We start from the raw sequence: 7,464 nt of genomic DNA on the forward strand, positions 1-7,464 counted from the left end.
GAAAATATGGATTACGAATGCTATATAAAAATGGCCGTAATCGAATGGATTTTTTTACTTATATATTTAAATTTTACCCAAAGGCGAAATATTGAATTTTATTCAATATAATAAAAATCATGGAATTATATAAAGTGAAAAATCTATATATCTATATATCTATTATATTGCTTATTTCGATTCAAAATATATGAATGGAATATGAAGGAAAAACATTATTCTGGTTGATCCTGCCAGTAGTTATATGCTTGTCTCAAAGATTAAGCCATGCATGTCTAAGTACACACGAATTAAAAGTGAAACCGCAAAAGGCTCATTATATCAGTTATGGTTCCTTAGATCGTTAACAGTTACTTGGATAACTGTGGTAATTCTAGAGCTAATACATGCAATTAAAACATGAACCTTATGGGACATGTGCTTTTATTAGGCTAAAACCAAGCGATCGCAAGATCGTTATATTGGTTGAACTCTAGATAACATGCAGATCGTATGGTCTTGTACCGACGACAGATCTTTTCAAATGTCTGCCCTATCAACTTTGATGGTAGTATCTAGGACTACCATGGTTGCAACGGGTAACGGGGAATCAGGGTTCGATTCCGGAGAGGGAGCCTGAGAAACGGCTACCACATCTAAGGAAGGCAGCAGGCGCGTAAATTACCCACTCCCAGCTCGGGGAGGTAGTGACGAAAATAACAATACAGGACTCATATCGAGGCCCTGTAATTGGAATGAGTACACTTTAAATCCTTTAACAAGGACCAATTGGAGGGCAAGTCTGGTGCCAGCAGCCGCGGTAATTCCAGCTCCAATAGCGTATATTAAAGTTGTTGCGGTTAAAACGTTCGTAGTTGAACTTGTGCTTCATACGGGTAGTTACAACTTACAATTGTGGTTAGTACTATACCTTTATGTATGTAAGCGTATTACCGGTGGAGTTCTTATATGTGATTAAATACTTGTATTTTTTCATATGTTCCTCCTATTTAAAAACCTGCACTAGTGCTCTTAAACGAGTGTTATTGTGGGCCGGTACTATTACTTTGAACAAATTAGAGTGCTTAAAGCAGGCTTCAAATGCCTGAATATTCTGTGCATGGGATAATGAAATAAGACCTCTGTTCTGCTTTCATTGGTTTTCAGATCAAGAGGTAATGATTAATAGAAGCAGTTTGGGGGCATTAGTATTACGACGCGAGAGGTGAAATTCTTGGACCGTCGTAAGACTAACTTAAGCGAAAGCATTTGCCAAAGATGTTTTCATTAATCAAGAACGAAAGTTAGAGGTTCGAAGCGATCAGATACCGCCCTAGTTCTAACCATAAACGATGCCAGCTAGCAATTGGGTGTAGCTACTTTTATGGCTCTCTCAGTCGCTTCCCGGGAAACCAAAGCTTTTGGGCTCCGGGGAAGTATGTTGCAAAGCTGAACTTAAAGGAATTGACGGAAGGGCACCACCAGGAGTGGAGCCTGCGGCTTAATTTGACTCAACACGGGAAAACTTACCAGGTCCGAACATAAGTGTGTAAGACAGATTGATAGCTCTTTCTCGAATCTATGGGTGGTGCATGGCCGTTCTTAGTTCGTGGAGTGATTTGTCTGGTTAATTCCGATAACGAACGAGACTCAAATATATTAAATAGATATCTCAGGATTATGGTGCTGAAGCTTATGTAGCCTTCATTCATGGTGGCAGTAAAATGTTTATTGTGTTTGAATGTGTTTATGTAAGTGGAGCCGTACCTGTGGTTTGTCCCATTATAAGGACACTAGCTTCTTAAATGGGACAAATTGCGTCTAGCAATAATGAGATTGAGCAATAACAGGTCTGTGATGCCCTTACGATGTCCTGGGCTGCACGCGCGCTACAATGAAAGTATCAACGTGTATTTCCTAGACCGAGAGGTCCGGGTAAACCGCTGAACCACTTTCATGCTTGGATTGTGAACTGAAACTGTTCACATGAACTTGGAATTCCCAGTAAGTGTGAGTCATTAACTCGCATTGATTACGTCCCTGCCCTTTGTACACACCGCCCGTCGCTACTACCGATTGAATTATTTAGTGAGGTCTCCGGACGTGATCACTGTGACGCCTTGCGTGTTACGGTTGTTTCGCAAAAGTTGACCGAACTTGATTATTTAGAGGAAGTAAAAGTCGTAACAAGGTTCCGTAGGTGAACCTGCGGAAGGATCATTATTGTATAATATCCTTATCGTTAATAAACATTTGTTATAATACAAATAAATACAATTTACCAAAATAAAAATATTACAAAATGATTCCACGGAATCAAAGTTAAAGTCAAATAAAATGAAGATGGCTTTTATTTTATATGTGGGGCTTGGCAACCTCATAAAAAGACTTTAACATTATTAATGTTGTTGTGCGTATTTGTGGCAGTACCTACTACAACAATGGCGTTTCCTATAAAAACAAATTCTCGAAAATGGAAATCGAAGAAACTGAACAAAATTTGAAAGTAGAAGTCGAATTAAAATTAAAATAATTTTGAATGTGGTATTCAAAATAAGTGTGTGTGTATATGGACCATAATATACACGCGTTGCGAATATGTATTGTTCATCTATGTTATGAGCATACGTTGGCTAATGCAACAACCTAAAATATACAATGTTTGTACCTGTCATCCATCAGGTTAATGTTTTATATAAATTTTGCAGTATGTGTCACCCAAAATAGCAAACCATAACCAGATTTTTATGATACATAATGCTTATATGAAACTAAGACATATCGCAACATTTATTTTTAGGTATAAAAATAAATTTATTGAAGGAATTGATATATGCCAGTAAAATGGTGTATTTTTAATTTCTTTCAATAAAAACAATATTGATATTATATAAAAATGAATTAAAAACTCTAAGCGGTGGATCACTCGGCTCATGGGTCGATGAAGAACGCAGCAAACTGTGCGTCATCGTGTGAACTGCAGGACACATGAACATCGACATTTTGAACGCATATCGCAGTCCATGCTGTTATGTACTTTAATTAATTTTATAGTGCTGCTTGGACTACATATGGTTGAGGGTTGTAAGACTATGCTAATTAAGTTGTTTATAAATTTTTTATAAGCATATGGTATATTATTGGATTAAAAATGATTTTTTCATAATATTAAAAAAGAAATGAAAAACATTATCTCACATTTGAATGTGAAAAACGAAGAGAAATATTTTCTTTTTCAATCAAATAATACTGAGAAATGTCTAGCATAAAAAATTGAAATATTTTTCATCTAGAATTGTCTCTTATTAATGATTCGGAAAAAGAAAAATCTTGGTTTTGTTATTATTCTTCGTTGGTTCGTTAAATGGATAAAAAATAACTTTGCTTACAAGAACTATTGGAACTATTTATAACGAATTTAATTGATTGTTTTATCATTTATATATAAAGAATTTATGGCAAAAAATAGTTATATATACAACCTCAACTCATATGGGACTACCCCCTGAATTTAAGCATATTAATTAGGGGAGGAAAAGAAACTAACAAGGATTTTCTTAGTAGCGGCGAGCGAAAAGAAAACAGTTCAGCACTAAGTCACTTTGTCTATATGGCAAATGTGAGATGCAGTGTATGGAGCGTCAATATTCTAGTATGAGAAATTAATGATTTAAGTCCTTCTTAAATGAGGCCATTTACCCATAGAGGGTGCCAGGCCCGTATAACGTTAATGATTACTAGATGATGTTTCCAAAGAGTCGTGTTGCTTGATAGTGCAGCACTAAGTGGGTGGTAAACTCCATCTAAAACTAAATATAACCATGAGACCGATAGTAAACAAGTACCGTGAGGGAAAGTTGAAAAGAACTCTGAATAGAGAGTTAAACAGTACGTGAAACTGCTTAGAGGTTAAGCCCGATGAACCTGAATATCCGTTATGGAAAATTCATCATTAAAATTGTAATATTTAAATAATATTATTAAGAATAATGTGCATTTTTTCCATATAAGGACATTGTAATCTATTAGCATATCCCAAATTTATCATAAAATATAACTTATAGTTTATTCCAATTAAATTGCTTGCATTTTAACACAGAATAAATGTTATTAATTTGATAAAGTGCTGATAGATTTATATTATTACAGAGCGTTAATTTTTCGGAATTATATAATGGCATAATTATCATTGATTTTTGTGTTTATTATATGCTCTTGTATGATTAAAATGCGAAAGATTCAGGATACCTTCGGGACCCGTCTTGAAACACGGACCAAGGAGTCTAACATATGTGCAAGTTATTGGGATGTAAACCTAATAGCGTAATTAACTTGACTAATAATGGGATTAGTTTTTTAGCTATTTATAGCTAATTAACACAATCCCGGGGCGTTCTATATAGTTATGTATAATGTATATTTATATTATTTATGCCTCTAACTGGAACGTACCTTGAGCATATATGCTGTGACCCGAAAGATGGTGAACTATACTTGATCAGGTTGAAGTCAGGGGAAACCCTGATGGAAGACCGAAACAGTTCTGACGTGCAAATCGATTGTCAGAATTGAGTATAGGGGCGAAAGACCAATCGAACCATCTAGTAGCTGGTTCCTTCCGAAGTTTCCCTCAGGATAGCTGGTGCATTTTAATATTATATAAAATAATCTTATCTGGTAAAGCGAATGATTAGAGGCCTTAGGGTCGAAACGATCTTAACCTATTCTCAAACTTTAAATGGGTAAGAACCTTAACTTTCTTGATATGAAGTTCAAGGTTATGATATAATGTGCCCAGTGGGCCACTTTTGGTAAGCAGAACTGGCGCTGTGGGATGAACCAAACGTAATGTTACGGTGCCCAAATTAACAACTCATGCAGATACCATGAAAGGCGTTGGTTGCTTAAAACAGCAGGACGGTGATCATGGAAGTCGAAATCCGCTAAGGAGTGTGTAACAACTCACCTGCCGAAGCAACTAGCCCTTAAAATGGATGGCGCTTAAGTTGTATACCTATACATTACCGCTAAAGTAGATGATTTATATTACTTGTGATATAAATTTTGAAACTTTAGTGAGTAGGAAGGTACAATGGTATGCGTAGAAGTGTTTGGCGTAAGCCTGCATGGAGCTGCCATTGGTACAGATCTTGGTGGTAGTAGCAAATAATCGAATGAGACCTTGGAGGACTGAAGTGGAGAAGGGTTTCGTGTGAACAGTGGTTGATCACGAGTTAGTCGGTCCTAAGTTCAAGGCGAAAGCCGAAAATTTTCAAGTAAAACAAAAATGCCTATATAAACAAAGCGAATATAATACACTTGAATAATTTTGAACGAAAGGGAATACGGTTCCAATTCCGTAACCTGTTGAGTATCCGTTTGTTATAAATATGGGCCTCGTGCATCCTGGCAACAGGAACGACCATAAAGAAGTCGAGAGATATCGGAGAGTTTTCTTTCTGTTTTTATAGCGTACTACCATGGAAGTCTTTCGCAGAGAGATGGTAGATGGGCTAGAAGAGCATGACATATACTGTTGTGTCGATATTTTCTCCTCGGACCTTGAAAATTTATGGTGGGGACACGCAAACTTCTCAACAGGCCGTACCAATATCCGCAGCTGTCTCCAAGGTGAAGAGTCGTCGATAGAATCAAGTCGGCAAATTAGATCCGTAAGGGATAAGGATTGGCTCTGAAGATTGAGATAGTCGGGCTTGATTGGGAAACAATAACATGGTTTATGTGCGTTCTGGGTCTAGCAATAACTTAGAGGATAAGTTTGTTATAGCCAATTGTGGAACTTTCTTGCTAAAATTTTTAAGAATACTATTTGGGTTAAACCAATTAGTTCTTATCAATTAATAATTATTATTTAACAAAAATTCTGGCACGGACTTGGGAATCCGACTGTTCTAATTAAACAAGCATTGCCCTAGCGGGTGTTGACACAATGTGATTTCTGGCTCTGAATGTCAAAGTGAAGAAATTCAAGTAAGCGCGGGTCAACGGCGGGAGTAACTATGACTCTCTTAAGGTAGCCAAATGCCTCGTCATCTAATTAGTGACGCGCATGAATGGATAACGAGATTCCTACTGTCCCTATCTACTATCTAGCGAAACCACAGCCAAGGGAACGGCTTGGAATAATTAGCGGGGAAAGAAGACCTTTTACTTGACTGGGCAGTGTAAGGAGACATAAGAGGTGTAGAATAAGTGGGAGATATTAGACCTCGGTTTGGTATCGTCAATGAAATACCACTACTCTTATTGTTTCCTTACTTACTTGATTAAATGGAACGTGTATCATTTCCTAGCCATTATACGGATATATTTATTATATCTTATGGTATTGGGTTTTGATGCAAGCTTCTTGATCAAAGTATCACGAGTTTGTTATATAATCGCAAACAAATTCTTTAATAAAACGATGCATTTATGTATTTTTGATTTGAAAATTTGGTATAACTCCAATTACTCAGGTATGATCCAATTCAAGGACATTGCCAGGTAGGGAGTTTGACTGGGGCGGTACATCTCTCAAATAATAACGGAGGTGTCCCAAGGCCAGCTCAGTGCGGACAGAAACCACACATAGAGCAAAAGGGCAAATGCTGACTTGAATCTCGTGTTCAGTACACACAGGGACAGCAAAAGCTCGGCCTATCGATCCTTTGGTTTAAAGAGTTTTTAACAAGAGGTGTCAGAAAAGTTACCATAGGGATAACTGGCTTGTGGCGGCCAAGCGTTCATAGCGACGTCGCTTTTTGATCCTTCGATGTCGGCTCTTCCTATCATTGTGAAGCAAAATTCACCAAGCGTTGGATTGTTCACCCATGCAAGGGAACGTGAGCTGGGTTTAGACCGTCGTGAGACAGGTTAGTTTTACCCTACTAATGACAAAACGTTGTTGCGACAGCATTCCTGCGTAGTACGAGAGGAACCGCAGGTACGGACCAATGGCACAATACTTGTTCGAGCGAACAGTGGTATGACGCTACGTCCGTTGGATTATGCCTGAACGCCTCTAAGGTCGTATCCGTGCTGGACTGCAATGATAAATAGGGGCAATTTGCATTGTATGGCTTCTAAACCATTTAAAGTTTATAATTTATTTTATAAACGACAATGGATGTGATGCCAATGTAATTTGTAACATAGTAAATTAGGAGGATCTTCGATCACCTGATGCCGCGCTAGTTACATATAAAAGCATTATTTAATACAATGACAAAGCCTAGAATCAATTGTAAACGACTTTTGTAACAGGCAAAGGTGTTGTAAGTGGTTGAGCAGCTGCCATACTGCGATCCACTGAAGCTTATCCTTTGCTTGATGATTCGATAAATAAATGATTTTTTTCCTGTAGCCAAACAAACACCTCGTCATCAATTTAGTGACGCATATGATATTGTCCCTATCATATAATTTTTGATATAAAGACTTTAAAGAATTATATCAAGTTGCCAAATACCTCGTCATCAATTT

At 37.3% G+C, this 7,464-nt stretch overlaps 2 non-coding genes and 1 pseudogene across 2 annotated transcripts; all 3 read left to right on the forward strand.

Annotated features, from left to right (window-relative positions):
* Positions 1-217: 217 nt before the first annotated feature.
* LOC117149625 lies at positions 218-2,202 on the forward strand (annotated as a pseudogene).
* Positions 2,203-2,885: 683 nt separating this feature from the next.
* Positions 2,886-3,064, forward strand: LOC117149630. The gene has a single exon (XR_004460417.1). It is a non-coding gene; the product is annotated as a 5.8S ribosomal RNA (ribosomal RNA).
* Positions 3,065-3,457: 393 nt separating this feature from the next.
* On the forward strand, positions 3,458-7,320 carry LOC117149628. Its single transcript, XR_004460415.1, has one exon. It is a non-coding gene; the product is annotated as a large subunit ribosomal RNA (ribosomal RNA).
* The last annotated feature ends 144 nt before the right edge of the window (positions 7,321-7,464 follow it).

The sequence above is a fragment of the Drosophila mauritiana genome, unplaced genomic scaffold (assembly GCF_004382145.1).
Source record: "Drosophila mauritiana strain mau12 unplaced genomic scaffold, ASM438214v1 U_263, whole genome shotgun sequence".
NCBI classification, from domain to species: Eukaryota; Metazoa; Arthropoda; class Insecta; order Diptera; family Drosophilidae; genus Drosophila; species Drosophila mauritiana.